We start from the raw sequence: 25,604 nt of genomic DNA, 5'->3' as shown, positions 1-25,604 counted from the left end.
GCGCGCCAGACGGCGGTAGAAATGTACACTCCTGCTGGCGCTGTAGCAACTGCGCGTGCGTAACTAGGCACACACACACACACACACACACACACACACACACACACACACACACAAACAGAGACGAGGTCGGTGGTACATTTGTAAACAGGAAACACTACACAACCCGATCGTAATTTGTAAAGGACGTTTCAGGTTACTGTTCGTTGACAGTTTCTCTGACACTTCAGCACACGGTTAATATTCTCTCGAATTAGCCACTCAAGTAACATAGATCACAAATTATCAGTTGCTTTTTGCAGTATCGGTAAGTATTGACAATACAGATAAAGCTGAATTTATATTTATTGTGCTTTCGTAAAGCATGCCTGCTAATAGTACCTTTACTTTCTCCCAGTTTCACAGTAATGTGGTATGCAATTAACGTTCTCAATTTAGCACTGATGAAATATGAAGAACGTAGTTCCCAGCCGAAATCACCTACTTCTCCTGAGAGGGTATATATGTGTCATTTGTTAGTTGATTGCCTTGACATTCATTCGAATGATATCGACGTTTCGTTTGAAATTGTGGATACGTTAGAAGAAATAGGAAATAACTGTGATGATTCCATGAATTGAGGTTCCGACGGCGTCAGTTGCGCTAATGACAGTTCTGAAGATGATTACCTTCCTAGTCTAAGAAAACATGTTCTGCAACAGCTATCAACGACAAAGAAAAAGACAGTGAAATATTGATTGAACGAAGGAGGGAAAAAACGCTTGAAATTACGCAGTGTGCAAAGGCGTTTTCGTTTCGTAAAACCGGTGTGTGAACTGTAAAAATAGAAGAATGATATGCATGAAGTAAGAAAATGCGCCAAACGGAAACCCGAAACCATCTGAATGAAAAACTGTACGAAAGATTTAGAACTGTTCGTGACAGGGTATGCACCGTTACCGATGGAGATCTACGAGACTGGGCCCTCCGAGTTACATCTGACATCAACATTGCTAATTTCCAGGCTTCGTCGATCTGTATACGGAGGTTCAAGAAATCGTACAGAATTGAAAGTCGCAAAATTACCAAGTTTACATCACGTAAAAGTGTAGAGCAGCTGCCAGTAGTAGACAGTACTATAGAGAAATTCATAGCTGACGTAAAGACGAAACTTGCTGTTCTCCCCGAAAATGCGGTTTATAACACTGATCAGTCAGGTTTCGTGAAAGGACTGCGTGCACACCGCACTTTATCATTTCGGAGTGAAAAAAAAAAAAAGACGGAGTCGTTGCCCAGTCAATGAATGCAATGACACATTCATATACGATAACGCCAGTGATAAGTATCAGGGGTTTACTGTTTCCACAGCTGTATATCTGTCTTCACGAATCGCAAGGCAGATTAGGACCAAAAATAAGAAATAGACTGTTTAGTTGCGAAAATCTTGTAACGACGTATCAAAATCTGGAAAAATGGGAAAGAACAGTTTTCAACATTTCATTTGAAACATATTTCTACCAGCTGCAGAAATTAATTCATTGCTTTTGTGGGATTCATAGTCTGGACATAACGACCTCTTTGTTTTTGTGGGGGATGACGAAAAATCTGTAGATGTAATGTGGATTCTGTGTGAAACTACTAGTGCGATTCAACCTCTCGATAAAGAATTTTTTCCATAGTGGAAATCATTTTTCAAGGAATTATCACTCACTATAGCACTCCGTCTTCAGGCCACGAGTGACCTACCGGGACCATCCGACCGCCGTGTCATCCTCAGTAGAGGATGCGGATAGGAGGGGCGTGGGGTCAGCACACCGCTCTCCCGGTCGTAAGATGGTATTCTTGACCGAAGCCGCTACTAATCGGTCGAGTAGCTCCTCAATTGGCATCACGAGGCTGAGTGCACCCCGAAAAATGACAGCAGCGCATGGCGGCCTGGATGGTCACCCAACCAAGTGCTGACCACGCCCGACAGCGCTTAACTTCGGTGATCTCGCGGGAACCGGTGTATCCACTGCGGCAAGGCCGTTGTCCATGTCGGGAAATTATCAGACAACATAATTTCCGATACCTCTCCCTTATTTCAGATTTATCAGCGGAACAGTATCCTTAAGCTCCAGTCATTTGTGCGTTACCAGTTTTCTTCGTCACGCCTTACAAATTTGAACAAGTATGCTCGGTATGCAGCGTAATATGCAGAACAACTGCCGGGACCATTTCTGACTCCATCTCAGTTTTGTCTGAATAAAACTACAGCTTACTGCGAAGTGCCTAACTAACTGCATCAGTTTTTCCTTCGTCCGGTGTGCCTGGTGCATGGAAAATGTTTGCTTTTGTCATTCAGTAGACACATGGCATTTTTGTGACGGGTACACGGAACAAGCGAAGAACTGTTTCACTGATGGTCAAATGTCCAACATTCATACATTATTACACTCCTGGAAATGGAAAAAAGAACACATTGACACCGGTGTGTCAGACCCACCATACTTGCTCCGGACACTGCGAGAGGGCTGTACAAGCAATGATCACACGCACGGCACAGCGGACACACCAGGAACCGCGGTGTTGGCCGTCGAATGGCGCTAGCTGCGCAGCATTTGTGCACCGCCGCCGTCAGTGTCAGCCAGTTTGCCGTGGCATACGGAGCTCCATCGCAGTCTTTAACACTGGTAGCATGCCGCGACAGCGTGGACGTGAACCGTATGTGCAGTTGACGGACTTTGAGCGAGGGCGTATAGTGGGCATGCAGAAGGCCGGGTGGACGTACCACCGAATTGCTCAACACGTGGGGCGTGAGGTCTCCACAGTACATCGATGTTGTCGCCAGTGGTCGGCGGAAGGTGCACGTGCCCGTCGACCTGGGACCGGACCGCAGCGACGCACGGATGCACGCCAAGACCGTAGGATCCTACGCAGTGCCGTAGGGGACCGCACCGCCACTTCCCAGCAAATTAGGGACACTGTTGCTCCTGGGGTATCGGCGAGGACCATTCGCAACCGTCTCCATGAAGCTGGGCTACGGTCCCGCACACCGTTAGGCCGTCTTCCGCTCACGCCTCAACATCGTGCAGCCCGCCTCCAGTGGTGTCGCGACAGGCGTGAATGGAGGGACGAATGGAGACGTGTCGTCTTCAGCGATGAGAGTCGCTTCTGCCTTGGTGCCAATGATGGTCGTATGCGTGTTTGGCGCCGTGCAGGTGAGCGCCACAATCAGGACTGCATACGACCGAGGCACACAGGGCCAACACCCGGCATCATGGTGTGGGGAGCGATCTCCTACACTGGCCGTACACCACTGGTGATCGTCGAGGGGACACTGAATAGTGCACGGTACATCCAGACAGTCATCGAACCCATCGTTCTACCATTCCTAGACCGGCAAGGGAACTTGCTGTTCCAACAGGACAATGCACGTCCGCATGTATCCCGTGCCACCCAACGTGCTCTAGAAGGTGTAAGTCAACTACCCTGGCCAGCAAGATCTCCGGATCTGTCCCCCATTGAGCATGTTTGGGACTGGATGAAGCGTCGTCTCACGCGGTCTGCACGTCCAGCACGAACGCTGGTCCAACTGAGGCGCCAGGTGGAAATGGCATGGCAAGCCGTTCCACAGGACTACATCCAGCATCTCTACGATCGTCTCCATGGGAGAATAGCAGCCTGCATTGCTGCGAAAGGTGGATATACACTGTACTAGTGCCGACATTGTGCATGCTCTGTTGCCTGTGTCTATGTGCCTGTGGTTCTGTCAGTGTGATCATGTGATGTATCTGACCCCAGGAATGTGTCAATAAAGTTTCCCCTTCCTGGGACAATGAATTCACGGTGTTCTTATTTCAATTTCCAGGAGTGTATAAGGAATGGCCTACAGGAAGTGTTATAAAATGCAGTACTGCAAGACACATTTCAATTCATCAAATTACAAGCTCTCATTGATGGAAGTCGCCTGTGACATCAAGCACTGCCATGATTTTATTTTCTCTGCTAGCCATTCTTATCAGAATTACATGAGCAAGAACTGAACTATCGATATGAAGTTATTCAAAAAAATATTTGTGTAGTTTAAGCCAGGTTTTCACAGGAGCAAACAAGCTGACAAGCACGAACAGAAGAGAATTCTGTCTGACGTACGCTGTTGGCCTCTTGCAGGTTTTTCAACTGGCCGCCACTGCAGACACTTACCTGTCCTTAACCTTCCCCAGGTACCTAATCAGGAAATGGGTTCAAATGGTTCAAATGGCTCTGAGCACTATGGGGCTTAACATCTGAGATCATCAGTCCCCTAGAACGTAGAGCTAGTTAAACGTAACCAACCTAAAGACATCACACACATCCATGCCCAAGGCAGACTGAAGTGTCTAGAACCGCTCGGCCACAACGGCTGGCCAGAAAATGGGGACCTGCAGTTTAACGTGGAATCCGAACCACATGTCTTGCGTGGCCACTCCAACATCTGAGAAGTGAATGCCCGGTTAAAAGTCTTAGCGAAAAAGTTTTGGTCTGAACGGGATTTGATCCCGCGCTCTCTGGATCACGAAGAACACGCTTTGCCACGAGGCCGTTTTTGTTTTAGAAAAAAAAGAAACAAAAAAGAATATGACCATCACACCTTACACACGTAGTGGAAACACTAGCTGTGTCGCCTCTTGAGATGATGCTCAACGTCGGTAATTAGTGTTATGTTTATAAATTTCACCTCAATGGTAATGAGAAGCCATAGAAAAATGACAGCCAGCATATAGGGAAAATTTTAGGCCAGTGCTAAGTAGAGATGGAGATGCAATTCCGTGAAAAGTGTACAATCTCTACGCATGTCACGCTTCCATACAAATCGAGACATTTAAATTCTTTCTTCCCTGCGCCATTTTACATACTCGAAAAAGAACAGTGCGCTCGCCATGCAAAATAGTCCTCACTCAATAGCAAAGTTTCGCTATCTAATAAGATAGAGTTGTATCCTGTATACCGGATATTGGCTCCAAAGACTAAAAACTAATAACATAGCGTTCATAGGTAATGTTTACTACTCGTCTTCTCTTCCGTTCCCTCTAGTATAAACGATTCTACCCCCATTCAAGCGAATGGTAGTGAATTTTCTGCAAATGCTAATTCGCATGTGTTCGCTTCCATTCGCTCCATTGTAAACCAAGCTTTAGTGCTTAAACTTGGTGTCTGTGAACTCCGGATAATTCCGCTACGTGGCGCTGCGTGAGTGATTCGCCGAGCCCGTGCTAGGCGGGTGGGGCTGTACAAACCACTGTTATAACTATTTTTTGTGCGGCAAAAATTTGTAACTTCAACATTTTTTAGAAAATATTTGCAGCGCCTGTTAGCAGCTAAAATGTTGGCAGTTCATTTCTTTCGTTGTCTTCTTTCTGTGAAAAAAATTTCAGGGTAGTTTTCGACACGTCTTATTGGACTATGGGCAACGGCCTTGCCGCAGTGGATACACAGGTCCCTGTGAGAGAACCGAAGATAAGCGCTGTCGGGCGAGGTCGGCACTTGGATGCGTGACCATCCAGGCCGCCATGCGCTGTTGCCATTTTTCGGGGTGCACTCAGCCTCGTGATGCCAACTGAAGAGCTACTCGACCGAACAGTAGCGACTTCGGTCAAGAATACCATCTTACGACCGGGAGAGCGGTGTGCTGATCCCACGCCCCTCCTATCTGCATCCTACTCTGAGGATGACACGGCGGTCGGATGGTCCCGGTAGGCCACTCGTGGCCTGACTATGGAGTGCTTATTGGACTAATCCCTTGTTAGACAGGGTGCTTCACAGAGTTTTGACGATTCCCAGTTTGAATAACAGACAAACTAATCGCTAAATTAAGTTCAACATTTTACACAAGATGTAACATTATTCGAATTTTTCCAGGGTCGGCTGACTTTCGATTCGAATGCCTGGCAGTAGCACAAACGTTTCTTACCCAGTTCAACATTGTTCCACGAGAAGAAATTGCATATCGAGGTTGAATCTTGAGATGCTTAGAAAGGCACATTACGCAGACACGACGAATTCGCCGTAGCGGAAATAGCACTTCATCGCGGACGCGCGATGTTATTTCAACCAGTACAACATGATTACTGACCTTTATATCGGAAGAAACTTGACACTCCGCACTACTAACAGATCGTGCCACCATCGCTGTATCTTGTTTTTATAGCGCGCGTTATTCGAATCTGAAATCGTCAAAACGTTGTGAAACTCCCTGTATGGAACTTTTTAAAAATATGTAATTTTTCTTGGCTGTCCACGAGCTTGCTTCCAATTCATGTAACAATGTGCTGTGTGGAATACGGGCCCATTGCGTTAGGTCCCTTGGCCTACAAAATCAGAAAATCCAGATGTAAAGTAGCCCATTACTTCCGGAAAATATTACTTCTCCATAACACATTCATTCATTCATCATGAATGCAGGTGGTATATTTTAATCTCATTAAAAAAATTCGTTCTCCCTTCACACACCACACTGGTCGGGCGACGTAGCGGGCTGGTGAGAACAAGGCAAGTGGAGAGTGGCAGAACGCGCCGAATCGTTTGTATTTACAACCAGTTTTCAGTTCACTTACGTGAAATAATTTATATTCTCGGATACTACTCATACGAAGTAACTGGAAGCGAACTGCAATCTGTCAGTCCAACGTAAACAGTGATCTTCTACAATTTGTGTTTGCAAATTAATTACGTGTCGAAGAACCGCACTAGCTTTGCGCGAATAGTAATTTATTGAGAAGAAGCACAGATATGGACACGGGGAGTGACACACTGTATGCACAACATTAAAAGCTTAGTTTTGTGACGGTTCCCAAACCCGAGGTTCTCGGCGGTACTTTTGGGGCAGCCACCACAAATTGTATAAAGCGTCGGTAGTGACCAGGATGTAGCTATGTCTGTTTGGCCGAAAAATAATTAATGACAAGAATTGCGCCAGCTAGAATGAAGAGATAACTTATCTTTATTTCTGACGAAACGTGCAGCAGCAATACAGGTCGAAGTAATATCCAAGACTAATCCGTGTACTGAGCCTAGTCGAATACAATAGCAGATATCACACTGCAAAGGCTCCGCTATGAACTCCACGAAAGGCTAGCAACAGACAATCGACAATAGACTGTCCGTCTCGGGGCCAGCGCTCTTCCTTATACGCAAGAGGCAGAGGGCGCTGCGGACCCGAGCTCAGCCATGGCGCGACCTCTTCCGTCGGCGGTAACGCCCTGAGACGGCGACGGCCGCGACAGGAACTGTGGCCAGCGATGTCACGGTCAGGGCGCGCGTGCGCGAGTTGGTTGGTTGGTTGGTTGGGTCCGTGGATACAACACTTAGCATCAACATCGGACATAATTTGGAATATGTGCTGGAAGTCGTCTGACTTGTGACATGCATAGACGGAAATGAATAGATTTTGTTCAAAAAACATATGGACGTAGCACATGACAATGTTTTGAATATTATTAGTACTGAAGAAGATATATATACTAAGACATGTCCGAAAGAACAGATACCATTTTAGTATATATATATATATATATATATATATATATATATATATATATATATATAGTTAAGGCTCACAGGCCACTTGACCATCTTCTTCTTCTGTGCGAATCCACAAACAGAGCCCAAACTCTTACGGGAATCGGCAACGCGCCGCGAGTAATGAGTATAACGGGCATGGGCACTACGAATGTAGTGCGGGACAATACGTTGAGAATGTGGGTTTCGCGGGAGGCGTGCCACAGATAAATCCCTGCAGTCGCTCTATCTCCTGTGTCGTCGGTGGCTCAGATGGATAGAGCGTCTGCCATGTACGCAGGAGATCCCGGGTTCCTGTCCTGGTCGGGGCACACATTTTCATCTGTCCCCGTGGACGTATGTCAACGCCTGTAAGCAGCTAAGGGTGTTCATTTCATTGTAATTTCTCAATAAGATAATTAATTATTGCTCAGTCAATGGTTGGAACGACTGAAAACGTAGACATCTGAGGCGAACTACCAATTATTTACGAAGGACAAGAGATTAATGAGCGAGCAAAGGTTGCCTTGAGCAGACGAGAGTGGTGCCAATTTGAAAGTATATAGCTCAATACCTTATGTAAACGTAAAAGTCTGCAAGCTTCCGCTGCCGTTTCCACTGATGATAAAAGCTGAGTCGTTTCTATTCCCCTGCAGGAATCTCCTTTGCAATTGTTCTAGAGTCACAGGATGATTCAGCATTGTGGATGCGCAGTGTCGCCTTCGCTCATAATAGGCTTCTTTCCCGTTCTTTGGCGGAGACGTGGACATTGCTGGTAAAAACCTTACGTCTGCTATTGATGGACCGTAATCATTCGGTAAATAGTGTAAGCAGATGTCATAGAGAGGGGGCAGTACGGAAGAATCCAAAATATTATTGCTGTTGTGACGCGTCTGTTTTTTTTTTTTTTTTTTCCTGATATCTCTGTATGGGCCACTCTCTATGTGACTGAATGTTAACTTCTGTGAGCGTGGGTAGCCAAGAAGACGGATGCCTGTGGCCGCCACCTCTATTGAGATTGTACTCATTCTTCGCTATTTTGACTGCTTCACGGACTTCTCTTCGCTAAATGTTAATATCTCTAACACCTGTATGTCCTTGAAATCCGTAAGGTCGTCACATTCTTTTTGCTGCTCCGTTTCTACATCTACACTGTGTGATCAAAAGTATCCGGACACATGGCTGAAAATGAGCTACAAGTTCGTGGCGCCCTCCATCGGTAATGCTGGAATTCAGTAAGGTGTTGGCCCAACCTTAGCCTTGATGACACCTTCCACTCTCGCAGGCATACGTTCAGTTACTGGAAGGTTTCTTGGGGAATGGCAGACCCTTCCTCACGGAGTGCTGCACTAAGGAGAGGTATCGATGTCGCTCGGTGAGGCTTAGCACGAAGTCGGCGTTCCAAAATATCCCAAAGGTGTTCTATAGGATTCAGGTCAGGACTCTGTGCAAGCCAGTCCATTACAGGGATGTTATTGACGTGTAACCACTCCGCCACAGGCCGTGCATTATGAACAGGTGCTCGATCGTGTTGAAAGATGCAATCGCCATCCCGGAATTGCTCTTCAACAGTGTGAAGCAAGAAGGTGCTTAAAACATCAATGTAGACCTGTGCTGTGATGGTGTCACGCGAAACAACAAGAGGTGCAAGCCCCCTCCATGAGAAACACGACCACACCATAACACCACCGCCTCCGAATTTTACTGTTGGCACTGCACAACAGGCAGATGACGTTCATAGGGGATTCGCCATACCCACACCCCGCCATCAGATCGCCACATTGTGTACCGTGATCCGTCACTCTACACAACGTTTTCACATTATTCAATCGTCCAATGTTTACGCTCCTTACACCAAGCGAAACGTCGTTTGGCATTTCCCGGCGTGATGGCTGGCTTATGAGCAGCCGCTCGACCGCGAAATCCAAGTTTTCTCACCTCCCGCCTAACTGTCACAGTACTTGCAGTGAATGCTGATGCAGTCTGGAATTCCTGTGTGATGGTCTGGATAGATGTGTGCCTGTTGAACATTACGACCCTCATCAACTGTCGGCGGTCTTTGACAGTCAACAGACGAGGTCGGTCTGTACGCTTTTGTGCTGTTCGTGTCCTTCACGTTTCCACTTCGCTGTCACATCGGAAACAGTGGAACTAGATATGTTTAGGAGTATGGAAATTTCGTGTACAGACGAATGACACAAGTGACACCCAATCACCTGACCACGTTCGAAGTCCGTGAGTTCGGCGGAACGCCCCATTCTGCTCTCTCACAATGTCTAATGACTACTGAGGTCGCTGATATGGAGTACCTGGCAGTAGGTGGCAGCACAATGCACCTAATATGGAAAACGTATGTTTTTGGGGGTGTCCGGATACTTTTGATCACATAGTGTATACCTACATGGATACTCAGCACATCACATTTAAGTGCCTGTCAGAGGGTTGATCGAACCACCTTCACGATAATTCTCTATTAGTCCAATACCGTACAGCGCGTGGAAAAAACGAACACCTATATCTTTCCGAGCCAGCTCTAATTTCGCTTATTTTATTATGGTGATTGATTCTCCCAATATAGGTCGGCGTCAACCAAATATTTTGGCATTCGGAGGAGAAAGTTGGTGATTGAAATTTCATGAGAAGATTCAGTAGGTGGCAGCACAATGCGCCTAATATGGAAAACGTATGTTTTTGGGGGTGTCCGGATACTTTTGATCACATAGTGTATACCTACATGGATACTCAGCACATCACATTTAAGTGCCTGTCAGAGGGTTGATCGAACCACCTTCACGATAATTCTCTATTAGTCCAATACCGTACAGCGCGCGGAAAAAACGAACACCTATATCTTTCCGAGCCAGCTCTAATTTCGCTTATTTTATTATGGTGATTGATTCTCCCAATATAGGTCGGCGTCAACCAAATATTTTGGCATTCGGGGGAGAAAGTTGGTGATTGAAATTTCATGAGAAGATTCGGCCGGAACGAAGACCACCCCAAATTCTGTATCGTTTCAGTGACACTCTCTCCCCTATTTTGCGATAATACACAACGTACTGCTATTCTTTGAACTTTCTCGATGTACTCCGTCAGTCCTATCTGGTAAGGATCCCAAACCGCACAGCAGTGTTCCAAAAGAGGACGGACAAGAGTAGTGTAGGCAGTGTCTTTTGTAGATCTGTTACATTTTCTAAATGTCCTGCCAATAAAAGGCAATCTTTGGTTAGCCTTCCCCACAACATTTTCTATGTGTTCCTTTCAATTCAAGTTGTTCGTAATTGTAATTTCTAAGTATTTAGTTGAATTTACGGCCTTTAGATTTGACGTATTTATCGCGTAACCGAAGTTTAACGAATTCCTTTCAGCTCTCATGTGGATGATCTCACACTTTTCCTTTATTTGGGATCAGTTGCAAATTATTGAACCTTACAGATATATTTTCTAAATCGTTTTGCAATTTTGTTTTGATCTTATGATGGCTTTACTAGTCGATAAACGACAGCATCATCTGCAAACAACGTAAGGTGGCTGCTCAGATTGTCTCCTAAGTCGTTTACATAAATAAGGAACAGCAAAGGGCCTATCTTGGGGAACGCCAGAAATCACTTCTGTTCTGCTCGATGACTTTCCGTCAGTTACTACGAAGTGTGACCTCTCTGACAGGAAATCACGAATCCAGTCACGATGTTCCGTAAGCAAGTAATTTCACTACAAGCGTTTGTGCGGTACAATGTCAAAAGCCTTCTGGAAATCAAGAGATATGGAATGAATTTAAAATCCCTTCTCCGTTCATGTGCGTAAAGAGCTAGTTGTGTTTCAAAAGAACGATGTTTCCTAAATCCGTTTTGACTGTATGTCAATAAACGGTTTTCTTCGAGGTAATTCATAATGTTCGAACAGAATATATGCTCCAAAACTCTACTGCGTTATCGCTGATTTTACCTTTTGTATTAAACGTGGGTGGCCGCCATGTTCTTTAACGCGTTCTTTTGCTGTCCATCACGTGTCATCGATATAAACAAAATCGCAATCTCGAGTCGATTCAGGTACTCCCGCAGTGTGATTAATTCATCAGCTTAATTTTTAGCTAGTCATGTATTGGGTGAATGAAGGGTCTCGTCAGAAACTCTTTCGTGAAGGATTCAATTTTTTTTTTAAATGTCGTGCACGGTAAAGTTATGAGTAACTGACGTACTGCTGAACTTCGATCTCAACTCTGTTTTCTGACACTGCAGTAACAGATACTATGGAAATCATTGGGGGTAAAATTTCTCCATCTGCATGTGGATTTGTCGAATTATGCTGGCCGTTTTACCGTGGCTTCACCAGGGCTGATGAAGAGTTGCAGTGACGATCAGCTCAATGGTCCAATAGGGGGAGAGCGGCTCGTCGGGCTGGCCATGAGGAACTTGGACGCTGTCAGCGTGGGAGGCACCGGCCGTCGCCCCTGAGAGCCGAAGCGATGGCGTGCTACACCTCTGGCAGGGCTTCTGTCGCAGATGACTAGATGCGGAAACCTGGGCAAAATGAAGCCGTTGTTGTCCAGCGGCAGCTTTGTGAGGTCGGAGCGACGCTGCAGGGGAAACGGCAGTCAGGTGGCTCACGCGTATACCACCAACATCAAACGCTCATTCTCAGGTTGAGCTCTTCAGTACCCAGGCGAGTTCAGTAAGCGCAGTGGCGCGGTCAACGCCAGACTAACTACGAGGGCAGTTCAATAAGTAATGCAACACATTTTTTTTCTCGGCCAATTTTGGTTGAAAAAACCGGAAATTTCTTGCGGAATATTTTCAAACATTCCCGCTTCGTCTCGTATAGTTTCATTGACTTCCGACAGGTGGCAGCGCTGTACGGAGCTGTTAAAATGGCGTCTGTAACGGATGTGCGTTGCAAACAACGGGCAGTGATCGAGTTTCTTTCGGCGGAAAACCAGGGCATCTCAGATATTCATAGGCGCTTGCAGAATGTCTACGGTGATCTGGCAGTGGACAAAAGCACGGTGAGTCGTTGGGCAAAGCGTGTGTCATCATCGCCGCAAGGTCAAGCAAGAGTGTCTGATCTCCCGCGTGCGGGCCGGCCGTGCACAGCTGTGACTCCTGCAATGGCGGAGCGTGCGAACACACTCGTTCGAGATGATCGACGGATCACCATCAAACAACTCAGTGCTCAACTTGACATCTCTGTTGGTAGTGCTGTCACAATTGTTCACCAGTTGGGATATTCAAAGGTTTGTTCCCGCTGGGTCCCTCGTTGTCTAACCGAACACCATAAAGAGCAAAGGAGAACCATCTGTGCGGAATTGCTTGCTCGTCATGTGGCTGAGGGTGACAATTTCTTGTCAAAGATTGTTACAGGCGATGAAACATGGGTTCATCACTTCGAACCTGAAACAAAACGGCAATCAATGGAGTGGCGCCACACCCACTCCCCTACCAAGAAAAAGTTTAAAGCCATACCCTCAGCCGGTAAAGTCATGGTTACAGTCTTCTGGGACGCTGAAGGGGTTATTCTGTTCGATGTCCTTCCCCATGGTCAAACGATCAACTCTGAAGTGTATTGTGCTACTCTTCAGAAATTGAAGAAACGACTTCAGCGTGTTCGTAGGCACAAAAATCTGAACGAACTTCTCCTTCTTCATGACAACGCAAGACCTCACACAAGTCTTCGCACCCGAGAGGAGCTCACAAAACTTCAGTAGACTGTTCTTCCTCATGCACCCTACAGCCCCGATCTCGCACCGTCGGATTTCCATATGTTTGGCCCAATGAAGGACGCAATCCGTGGGAGGCACTACGCGGATGATGAAGAAGTTATTGATGCAGTACGACGTTGGCTCCGACATCGACCAGTGGAATGGTACCGTGCAGGCATACAGGCCCTCATTTCAAGGTGGCGTAAGGCCGTAGCATTGAATGGAGATTACGTTGAAAAATAGTGTTGTGTAGCTAAAAGATTGGGGAATAACCTGGTGTATTTCAATCCTGAATAAAACAACCCCTGTTTCAGAAAAAAAATGTGTTGCATTAGTTATTGAACTGCCCTCGTACAAGAAGAAGACCGCTCGCAGTTCGAGAACGAGAAGCGAACTGCCGTCGCCAGACTTAACTGCCATTAACTGCAGACCTCTGGCTGAGCTAAAGAATGTATGCACTCAACTTGGTGCCATAACACCGTCGAGTCACCCACTGCTGATGGCCACCTCTCTGCAAGGCCACGGATTTGGGCCACGTAGCTCCTCAGGTACTGCATCGCTGTCTGCTGCCCCGTTCGCGCCCAAACATTGGTGCTGTCCAACGCCCAGAGCTGCCGACGTGGGACGCTACCGCCATGACCCACTTACGTCGATGCCTAGCATAACTGCCATTCCACAGACTTATATAAATGCGGCTTCGAATTAAAAATGGTAGACACATGCGTCTACATTTCCGAATCAGAAGTGGCTGTTCCATACTCTACGTCGACAGGCGCATTTCACTGGAAAGTTTAATTGTACTTGTATGTGGAGAAAGTAGACTCAGACAGTGTTATGACAAGTGCCGTTTGGAGTGGAGAAAATATTTTGTTGTGTGCAAGGCACAATGTAATATGTGAAGTAGAAAGCATGAGCAGCCATTCAGGCGAAAATATTACGTTACAATATGAGGTTTTACATCGGTGGTATTTTTAAGGCTCCTCTTGTTGTTCTGTTTTTTTCCTTTGTTGTTGGTTGTATTTTGCGTAAATGATAAGCAGTCAACCATGTTGTGGTCCATACCGCAGGAGACCATCCTGGATGAAACAATGAGAATTTTGTCATTTGAAGTAGCTCAGTTTTAGGAAGACCAGGCAGATATAGCAGAGCAAATTGGGGTTGAAAAGGAAAAGTACTTAGCTTCGCTTGGTTTATTTTCTCCAGAGTGTGCATAGAAGAGGCAGGAAGCATTTGACGACTGGTGGGATAGAAAGAGGAACCAGTTTGGTCATCTGCCCGTAAGCTATACTAGGTTTTTGTAAAGTCTTAAGAGATTAGAAAAGATTAGTACTTGTGCAGAAGCAGAAAACAAAGAGAAAGAACAGTAGTTTGAGTTTAATTAATGCACAAGATAGTAACGTTGTCGACGTTAATGAGAGTAATATGGTGTTATTAACTCTAATATCCTGTGAAAATTGATAGTCTTAATAATTTGTAGTGCCAAAGTAAGTTAAAGAATGCTGTTCTCAAGTAAGTGAGTCAGAGAGCAGCCAGTGAACCATCTGGCGTCCACTGTATTAGAATTAGAATGAGGAGAAGTAGATAACATTGTATTTTTTATGTCAACCCTTGAAACATGTGTTAAGATTCTTCTGCCCAGGAATGTCAACAGGTCACAATCTGGAGACCGGATTTTTCGAAGGTGAGACCAGTCCTGCAGCACAGCTTCGCTGGGAGTGATGAACTGTTTCTGCGTCGTTCAGTAGAACTATGTCAAAGGGAGAGAAGCGCTCGGCAGCCTGATGACCAGGCACTATGGTGCAAGAGAGTGTGTTCAGGACGCAAGAACACTCTTTCAGGATGATGACAATGTGGAATAATCCAGCCAGCAGCTCTAAAAGCCAAAGTTGTGACTTTGTACAAGTCTGGGAGGGCTTCCGAAGCAAATAAGACCATCGTTGTCCAGTAGCAACCCTCAGCTGCTCCAACCTTTACGGTTTGGGGAGTGGAGAAACACTAGCGTACCAAGTGCCATATACTCTACCCAAATTAGACCCTGGTCTGTAGTGTCCAGGTGTGTAGAGTATATACAGTGACACAGTCAGTGCCAGCCGATAACTATGAAAAGAAGACCACTTGCAGTTCAAGATAAAGCAGCCCACCACCATCGCAACACTTCATTTCCATTAATTGCAGGCCTCTGTGTGAACTAAGGCCTCTACCTCTGGTCAACTCCTCGTCATCCCACTATCAAGTTATCCACTGGGTGCCTACCATCTAATGATGACCAACTCCCTGGTGAGCTGTCAGCTTGAGCCTGGGCCACCCAACTGCCCAGCTACACCACTACCCGTTGTGGGCACATGTTGTTCCTGTCCAATGCCTAGAGTAGATGCACAGCATTGTCTTCAGTCATGCCAGAAGCCTCAGATTAGCGTCACCTTACCTGGTGTTTGTTGCATGCTACCACTGTGCGAGCAGCCCAGTGGGAAGGGTTGTTCACTGTCACATGCTGTCGATGGCGCTAGGCCTCAGATCAGCTCCCTGCAGCTGCGCTGCCACCAGCACACCCTCACCACTAGCGCACACCACGTGCCTGGTGGACCACTGCTGACACCAGCACGCTGTAGCGCCTGTGGCCCACTGTGCCACAGATGGCAACTACCTCCTCTGTAGATACGATTCCATCTCTGTAACTGTCACGAAAAAAGGGCTATCTTAAGCAGGAATGTTTTAGTGACAGTGCACTGGCCAGCTCCATATCACCACTACCAGTGCATCCACATCCAGATGGTGGAAATGGCACCCCATCCTGACTCGCCAGAAGTCCAATTCATCCACCACTGTAGAAGTCATATCCCATCTTCTACATTGCCATCAAGTTACTTTAAATATAAAATGGTATTATATTGACAATGTGATCTGGTTACTATGGGCTCACTTTTGTTACCTTTAACATCTGACATTATGCTGGGCCATTTAGAACAAAATGCATTCATTAATGCAGAACTAACTTGCTGCACTATGTACACTCATCCTCATAAATTAAGGATAATGCTGATACATGGTGGAACAACGCTCTGGTGGACGGTTTGCGGATTTAAATCATCTCGGGGTATGACCATGTGGTGCATTTGACATGTGGTCGTCGCTCTATGGCGCTGGCAGCAGGGGTGTGTTGGTGCATATCAGAGTACGGTGCAGCGAGTAAGTGTGCAGACGTTTTCAGAGGTGCTAATCGTGACTTGTGTTGAAAATGGCCAAAGAACACATATTGATGACGTTATGAGTGGTAGAACAGTACGGCAATTCGAGGCTGGTGAAACACAGCAGGTCGTCGCACAGACCCTCTGTGTGCCACAAAGTGTGATCTCAAGATTATGGCAACGATTCCAGCAGACAGGAAACGTGTCCAGGCGCTACAGTACGGGACGTCCACAGTGTACAGCACCACAAGAAGACTGATATCTCACCATCAGTGCCCGCAGACAGCCATGGAGTACTGCAGGGAGCCTTGCTCGGGACTTTACCGCAGCCACTGGATCAGTTGTCTCCAGACACACAGTCTACATACGACTGGACAGACATGGTTTATTCGCCCAGAGACTTGCAAGGTGCATTCCACTGACCCCTGGTCAGAGGAGAGCCCGTAAAGCCTGGTCTCAAGAACACAGTACAGGGTCATTGGAACAGTGGTCTCAGGTTATGTTCACAGACGAGTCCATGTATAGTGTGAACAGTGATTCTCGCCGGGTTTTCATCTAGCGTGAACCAGGAACCATATACCAATCCCTTAACGTCCTTGAAAGAGACCTGTCTGTATAGAGGTCGTGGTTTCAGATTGGTTCAAATGGCTCTGAGCACTATTGGACTTAACATCTGAGGTCATCAGTCCCCTAGATCTTAGAACTACTTAAACCTAACTAACCGAAGGACATTACTCACATCCATGCCCGAGGCAGGATCCGAACTTGCGACTGTAGCAGACGCGGTTCCGCACTGAAGCGCCTGGCAACGGAAGGCAGCAAAACGAAAGCTGAAATTTTAAATTTAGCATTTGAGAAATCTTTCACGCTGGAGGATCGTACAAACATACCGCCGTTCGAGTCTCGTACAAGTTCCTTTCAGATTACGCTGATACAATAGCAGCTTACTTAGCAATCATATACAACCGCTCGCTCCCCGATAGTTCTGTATCTACAGATTGGAACATTGCGCAGGTCGCACCAGTGCTTAAGAAGGGGAGTAGGAGTAATCCATCTCACTACAGACCTATATCATTGACGTCGGTTTGCAGTAGGGTTTTGGAGCATATACTGTATTCAAACATTATGAATCACCTCGAAGGGAACGATCTATTGATACGTAATCAGCATGGTTTCAGAAAACATCGTTCTTGTGCAACGCAGCTAGCTCTTTATTCGGACGAAGTAATGGTCGCTATCGACAGGGGATCTCAAGTTGATTCCGTATTTCTAGATTTCCGGAAAGCTTTTGACACCGTTCCTCACAAGCGACTTCTGATCAAGCTGCGGGCCTATGGGGTATCGTCTCAGTTGTGCAACTGGATTTGTGATTTCCTGTCAGGAAGGTCGCAGTTCGTAGTAATAGACGGCAAATCATCGAGTAAAACTGAAGTGATATCAGGTGTTCCCCAGGGAAGCGTCCTGGGACCTCTGCTGTTCCTGATCTATATAAATGACCTGGGTGACAATCTGAGCAGTTTTCTTGGGTTGTTCGCAGATGATGCTGTAATTTACCGTCTAGTAAGGTCATCCGAAGACCAGTATCAGTTGCAAAGCGATTTAGAAAAGATTGCTGTATAGTGTGGCAGGTGGCAGTTGACGCTAAATAACGAAAAGTGTGAGGTGATCCACATGAGTTCCAAAAGAAATCCGTTGGAATTCGATTACTCGATAAATAGTACAATTCTCAAGGCTGTCAATTCAACAAAGTACCTGGGTGTTGACATGACGAACAACTTCAGTTGGAAAGACCACATAGATAATATTGTGGGGAAGGCGAGCCAAAGGTTGCGTTTCATTGGCAGGACACTTAGAAGATGCAACAAGTCCACTAAAGAGACGGCTTACACTACACTCGTTCGTCCTCTGTTAGAATATTGCTGCGCGGTGTGGGATCCTTACCAGGTGGGATTGACCGAGGATATCGAAAAGGTGCAAAAAAGGGCAGCTCGTTTTGTATTATCGCGTAGTAGCGGAGAGAGTGTGGCAGATATGATACGCGAGTAGGGATGGAAGTCATTAATGCAAAGACGTTTTTCGTCGCGGCGAAATCTATTTACGAAATTTCAGTCACCAACTTTCTCTTCCGAATGCGAAAATATTTTGTTGAGCCCAACCTACATAGGTAGGAATGATCATCAAAATAAAATAAGAGAAATCAGAGCTCGAACAAAAAGATCTAGGTGTTCGTTTTTCCCACGCGCTGTTCGGGAGTGGAATGGTAGGGAGATAGTATGATTGTGGTTCGATGAACCATCTGCCAAGCACTTAAATGTGAATTGCAGAGTAATCATGTAGATGTAGATGTAGATGTAGATTCCCGTGTGGAGGACATAGTGGTAGACATCCCTGGGGTTGTGAAGCAGCTGAATGGGTTGAAAATAAATAAATCGCCAGGTCCTGATGGGATTCCAATTCGGTTTTACAGAGAGTACGCTACTGCATTGGGTCCTTACTTAGGTTGCATTTATCGCGAATCTCTTGCCCACCGTAAAGTCCCGAGCGACAGACGAATGCCATATTCCTGGACTTCCGGAAAGCGTTTGACTCGGTGCCCAACTGCAGACTCCGAACTAAGGTACGAGCATATGGTATTGGTTCCCAAATATGTGAGTGGCACAAAGACTTCTTAAGTAATAGAACCCAGTACGTTGTCCTCGATGGTGAGTGTTCATCGGAGGTGAGGGTATCATCTGGAGTGCCCCAGGGAAGTGTGGTAGGTCCGTTGTTGTTTTCTATCTACATAAATGATCTTTTGAATAGGGTGGATAGTAATGTGCGGCTGTTTGCTGATAATGCTGTGGTGTACAGGAAGGTCTCGTCGTTGAGTGACTGTAGGAGGATACAAGATGACTTGGACAGGATTTGTGATTGGTGTAAAGAATGGCAGTTAACTCTAAATATAGATAAATGTAAATTAATGCAGATGAATAGGAAAAAAATCCCATAATGTTTGAATACTTCATTAGTAGTGTAGCGCTTGACACAGTTACGTCGATTAAATATTTGGGCGTAACATTGCAGAGCGATATGAAGTGGGACAAGCATGTAATGGCAGTTGTGGGGAAGGCGGATAGTCGTCTTCGGTTCATTGGTAGAGTTTTGGGAAGATGTGGTTCATCTGTAAAGGTCGCTTATAAAACACTAATACGACCTATTCTTGAGTACTGCTCGAGCGTTTGGGATCCCTATCAGGTCGGATTGAGGGAGGACATAGAAGCAATTCAGAGGCGGGATGCTAGATTTGTTACTGATAGGTTTGATCATCACGCGAGTGTTACGGAAATGCTTCAGGAACTCGGGTGGGAGTCTCTAGAGGAAAGGAAGCGTCTTTTCGTGAATCGCTACTGAGGACATTTAGAGAACCAGCATTTGAGGCTGACTGCAGTACAATTTTACTGCCGCCAACATATATTTCGCGGAAAGACCACAAAGATAAGAGAGATTAGGGCTCGTTCAGAGGCATGTAGGCGTTTTCCCCTCGTTCTGTTTGGGAGTGGAACAGGGAGAGAAGATGCTAGTTGTGGTACGAGATATCCTCCGCCACGCACCGTATGGTGGATTGCGGAGTATGTATGTAGATTTAGATGTAGGTGCCTAGAACCGCTCGGCCACAGCGGCCGGCGCACCTCCGTTACAGACGCCATTTTTAAGTCTACGTATAGCACTGCCACCTATCGGAACTTCATGAAACTACCGGGGCTGAAGTGGGAATATCCCAATGTCCCAAAACAAATTTCGCATTTTCCCAACCGAAACAGGCCGAGGAAAAAATGTATTGCATAACTTCTTGAATGCCCTTCGTACTTCCACATTTACATCCAAACGTGTACTCCACAAACCACTGTGAAACGCATGGCACAGGATTACTTTGCATCGTATATCATTATTTGGTCTCTTCTGTTAGAACTGCGCATAGAGTGCGAAAAAACGGACTGTTTCAATGCCTCGGGTGCGCGCTGTAATCCTCCCACTATATTGTCTCCGCGGTCCCTAAGGGTCGATACTAAGCGGACGAAAAATATGTCTGGATTCTATTTTTCGCAGGGAGAAACATTGTAAGTAGAATTTTGTTGGATAATCCGGAGGAGGATTCAGCAACAAAACATTCTCATGAAAGAAAGCTAGCTGGTTCTAGTACGTGTATACTAGGTGGGTTCTTGTTTTTCAGTTTTGATTTTTACTTTTTACTACCCTGTAGTTTGGTTCAATTGTACGAAGAAATCAGCTGTGTGTAATTTTGGACCAATAGGAAAAGGGGAAAAGGTGTCCCCTAGTCATCCTACTTTGAAACACGAAAACAAAAAATCGCATAAAAACTTTTGGTACTTTTTATCAAAAATCTACTGTACAGAAGTAGCTGATTAACCAATAATTTGATAATTCTCAAGTTAAAAATTAATACTACAGTATTAAATTTTGTAAGGTACAATCTAAAGCTAGTATGTACATCGCCTGTAAGGCAGATATGATGAGAAAACCACATGAAATGAAACACAAACTTCTACTGTTAATGGTTTTATGTAAATAGTCCATTATAGCTTATTATTTGCAGTTTACTAACTGCGTGCCGAATATTTATGATTGTTTCATTTTACGTTTTCCCCATTCTCCGACAATATTCCGTCGCAATTTGAAGTCATTGTGAGCAGTGGTGTTATTTCTACAGTGGTTTGCAAGTTTAATTTTAGTTATAACCAGCCTGTATATTAAATCTGTAGAGCCGCCAAAAGGAGCAAGGAACTTTTTCTTTATTTTTACTTGTTTCACTCAACCAACGCAAGCACATACTCCGCTGCTGAAACACAAGGTGTAACACCACCATACAATCAGATAAATTAACAGAAAGACTTTAGGAGATCCAACATGAATGGTCTCCCTATTTGCCATTTGGTTTAAATACGGAATTTCTATGCAGTTCGAAATTTGCTGCCTTCAGAGTACACGCAAGTACGTATATTACTAAATACATACATTGTATAAAAATATCTATGTTGCAAATATGTACCCTTCCATATATTGTAGTCTAATAGTTGTAGACGTAAGAGGAATGATGTCACCATGTGTGAATTGTATGTTTAATCTACATTAATACAGATTAGTTTTGATTTCATTAATAACCTGTTATATACAACGAGCCGTGCGTGGCTCGTGTTCGTGCCATATCTCACTTGACATCCTGTTTTTACTGTACTACCACCTCGTTATGTTAATTTCAATTACTGGTGTCACTGAGTTGCCGCCTTGCCTGCCCGTGAGCGGCAGCAGCGGCGCTTGTCCATTTAGGCCCTGGCGTGTTATCTTTGCTGACTGCTATTACTCCCCGGTTGTCGTGTGTTCGGAGTTAGTTCGGATCTGCCAGTGAGTTGGGAGGCGCTAGCAGTGCAGTTCGGACCTGGCAGTGTTTGACTTAGGACGCGGCAGAAGTTCAGTCGGGGCGCGGCTGCAGTGAGGTCCGGACAGCCATGACTCGCCCGACGGTTGCCGATACATATCACTTGAGTGCGGACCACTTTGATTGGTCGTCGGTCGGTCGCCTTGTCGGACGACGTGTATGTTGGTCGGCGATCGCTTATGGGTTGCCTGCGTGTGCCGACTCGCGATTCGTCCTTGTTATTGCACAGTCTCTGACGTTACTATTGTCTAGTCCTTCGTGCAAGTCTTTGTGAACCTGTGTGTAGCTTGTGATGTCGAGTGCTCAGTTACTTTAGTGCTGTCTCCGTGCTCATGTGAGGCAGTCGGTCGGTTGGTGTGGATCAGCCAGGAAATGTCCGCGCGGCGCAGTGGGCCGGGCCCGCTGGCGGTCTCTACGCAGTTTCGGAGTGTGTGGGAGCTGTTCCGATTACTATGAGGTTAGTGGCTCACCAACCCAGGACATCAAAGTTGAGTGGTGATTTAATTACCGGAGCCAGTCTGTTCACATTGTGCCGTTGGTTTTCATGGTTGGCTGTTGGGGGTGTTCCCGTGAGCAACAGCGAGTGTTCGAGTTGGCGAAAGTTTGGTCACCATCCGGTGGAGTTTAGCTGTATGTTGGTTATTTGAAGTCAAAGTGCACCAGAGGAATTTTCTGCCTTGTGGCCGTTAGCGTTCCGGTTACCTGCCCTGCCCGCTGACGTAAAATTCAGGCAGTGTCCTCTCCTCACCATGTTGTCGCTGTCCAACACGTGTGTGTAGTTTTGACAGCTTATGCCTACTTGGTTGTGGGCGGCTACGCCTTTTACATTTTGGCTTTGGAGTTCCTTGTGCACTGGTCGGGTGGAAAGCAAGTCGTCTTCTTGGTGGATCTGTTGATTGTCTCTTGGTTTGGTTGGCGGCGGATCGGATATAGTTAGACCGACTACCTGTCACCCCTAAGCGAACGTTAATATTTCAAGTGCAGACCGCCCCCCGTAAACTTCTGAACGCCGCTGGCTGTACTGCCTTTTCTTATTGGTGTTTGATTGTTTATTTTCATGGCTTACAGCCGATGGTTTGGATTGTATGTTTTTAGTCGGGATTTCAATAATTACCCTTCAGCCGCTTTAAAATTTAAATTTCTTGTTTGTTAAATCTTAGATTGTTTTGGCTTCAGCCTGTGTAAAATATTGTTTAAAGATATAGCTTTGGGCCTTCTGCCTAATTATTTTAGTTGTTTTAAGTAATCGCCCTTCAGCCGTTTTTAAATTAAAGTTCTTGTCTTTCAAGAATCAGACTGTGTGGGGCCTTGAGCCTAATTGAAGTTACGGCCTTCTTCCTTGAGTTAATTAGTTTTACCTGCAGTCTTGAATCATGGGCCTTCAACCGTCTTTAACTGGCCGAAGTGGCCGTGCGGTTCTAGGCGCTGCAGTCTGGAACCGCGAGACCGCTACGGTCGCAGGTTTGAATCCTGCCTCGGGCATGGATGTGTGTGATGTCCTTAGGTTAGTTAGGTTTAACTAGTTCTAAGTTCTAGGGGACTGATGACCTCAGAAGTTGAGTCCCATAGTGCTCAGAGCTATTTTTTTCAACCGTCTTTAAATTAAACTTGTTTGCTTTTCAAGTGTTACGTTTGTTTGGCCTGCAGCCAAGTTATAGAACTTATTTACGTGAGGCATTCTGCCTTGTAAACTGTTATGAGTCTGAATTTTAAGTCCATGGCTTTCAGCCGTTTTTAAATTTAAGTGGTTGTGCCCTTAAGGCATAAGATAGTGAGGAATATTCAGCCGATAAGTTCAAAAATTTTTGCTGTATTGTTTGGACAACTAAATAAAGTTATATGTGTTTGAGTGTAGCTGACAGCCCCCTTTTGGTCCCTTTCCACAATTCCTACTACCTTGTTCTGTCCTGAGGACTTAAGCGGGGCGTTTCATACGTGATGTATGAGTATTAACGCCCGTTAAAATGGTAATTATAATTTTAATTTGTAATTTCACAACGTTTTTAAAAAATTATTTTAATAACCAAGTGTGTTTTTTAGACTTGTATGTGTGAACAGCCGAAAAACAGGCGAATGTTTGTCGTAGTTTAGTGTTATTAATGTTAATTTGTTTTACATTGTTTGACGTTAGGTTTCATGGCATAGTTTCAACCAAAGTGCATGTCGATAGTGCTCTCCCCCTCAACAAGAAATGACATGTCTTGCTGTTTAATCGTAGAATGTACCTGACCAGAGAGTTTAACTGTACGCAACCAACTTACTCGATTTTATGTACGACGGCGTTGATATACAGAGCCCGTCATTTGTAACTTGGGGCTCTCAGCTACGTAATATACGTTATCGCGTTGTAACTTCTAATTGTGAATTTTTGTTATTGTAATGTGATGTAACACACTGTATTTCCACACTTGTGAAGATGCTCGCGTCAGTCAACTGAAATATGTAAAAAAAAACGAAAAAAATTACGTGTGACTTGTGGCTGATATACAGTTTTAAATTCCTATGGTCACTGTTCCGCGGCAGGCAAAATGCCTGCTCATATGGTTCAAATGGCTCTGAGCACTATGAGACTTAACATCTGAAGTCATCAGTCCCCAGAACTTAGAACTACTTAAACCTAACTAACCTAATGACATCATACACATCCATGCCCGAGGCAGCATTCAAACCTGCGACCGTAGCGGTCGCGCGGTTCCAGCCTGAAGCGCCTAGATCCGCTCGCAAAATGGCTGCACTCGTGCTTATGACATACGGGGTGATTTTTTTTTAACGTTTAAAAGAACCTCGAAGTGACGCAGAGAACGTTGAGACACAAGTAATTTGATACAAGACACATGGGATCGTAAATATCGGGAAGTACGCGAAAAGTGGATGACAAATGTTGAACATGTGGCGTCACCGGATGACGTATCTCGCCGCACGCGCAGCGATTGGGCTTGTCGATCGTGCCCTCGCCCGTAGGGGGCAGCACCAGACATCGCTCCATTAGGCTGCTCTGCTTTCGAACCTCTTTTGTAAATGTGGTCGGTTGTCTACTATTGCCCCCACTGTAACGGACAGAAGTTGTCTTTATTTCGTATTTCTTTCCTTTTATCCCTTACATTTTGTTGGAGTACGTTTATTTAGTAAAGGACGCGTACTTCATTTACTGGTGGAAATGCAATTCGGAATGATAAACTTATTTACTTGTGACGTAATATACAGGGTGATTCAAAAAGAATACCACAACTTTAAAAATGTGTATTTAATGAAAGAAACACAATATAACCTTCTGTTATACATCATTACAAAGAGTATTTAAAAAGGTTTTTTTTTCACTCAAAAACAAGTTCAGAGATGTTCAATATGGCCCCCTCCAGACACTCGAGCAATATCAACCCGATACTCCAACTCGTTCCACACTCTCTGTAGCATATCAGGCGTAACAGTTTGGATAGCTGCTGTTATTTCTCGTTTCAAATCATCAATTGTGGCTGGGAGAGGTGGCCGAAACACCATATCCTTAACATACCCTCATCAGAAAAAATCGCAGGGGGTAAGATCAGGGCTTCTTGGAGGCCAGTGATGAAGTGCTCTGTCACGGGCTGCCTGGCGGCCGATCCATCGCCTCGGGTAGTTGACGTTCAGGTAGTTACGGACAAATAAGTGCCAATGTGGTGGCGCTCCATCCTGCTGAAATATGAATTGTTGTGCTTCTTGTTCGAGCTGAGGGAACAGCCAATTCTCTAACATCTCCAGATACTGTAGTCCAGTTACAGCAGCACCTTCGAAGAAAAAGGGACCAAAAACTTTA

General features: G+C 45.4%; 1 protein-coding gene and 1 pseudogene across 1 annotated transcript in view; one reads left to right on the top strand and one right to left on the bottom strand.

Annotated features, from left to right (window-relative positions):
* Window positions 1-25,604, top strand: part of LOC126092898 (uncharacterized) — a 71,478-nt gene that overhangs the window by 12,052 nt on the left and 33,822 nt on the right. The window lies entirely within an intron of this gene.
* Window positions 1,895-2,012, bottom strand: LOC126093771 (5S ribosomal RNA; annotated as a pseudogene).

This window comes from Schistocerca cancellata, chromosome 7 (genome assembly GCF_023864275.1).
Source record: "Schistocerca cancellata isolate TAMUIC-IGC-003103 chromosome 7, iqSchCanc2.1, whole genome shotgun sequence".
NCBI lineage: Eukaryota > Metazoa > Arthropoda > Insecta > Orthoptera > Acrididae > Schistocerca > Schistocerca cancellata.
The sequence above is the reverse complement of the archived record's forward strand: the minus strand, read 5'-3'. Positions and strand labels throughout refer to the sequence as shown.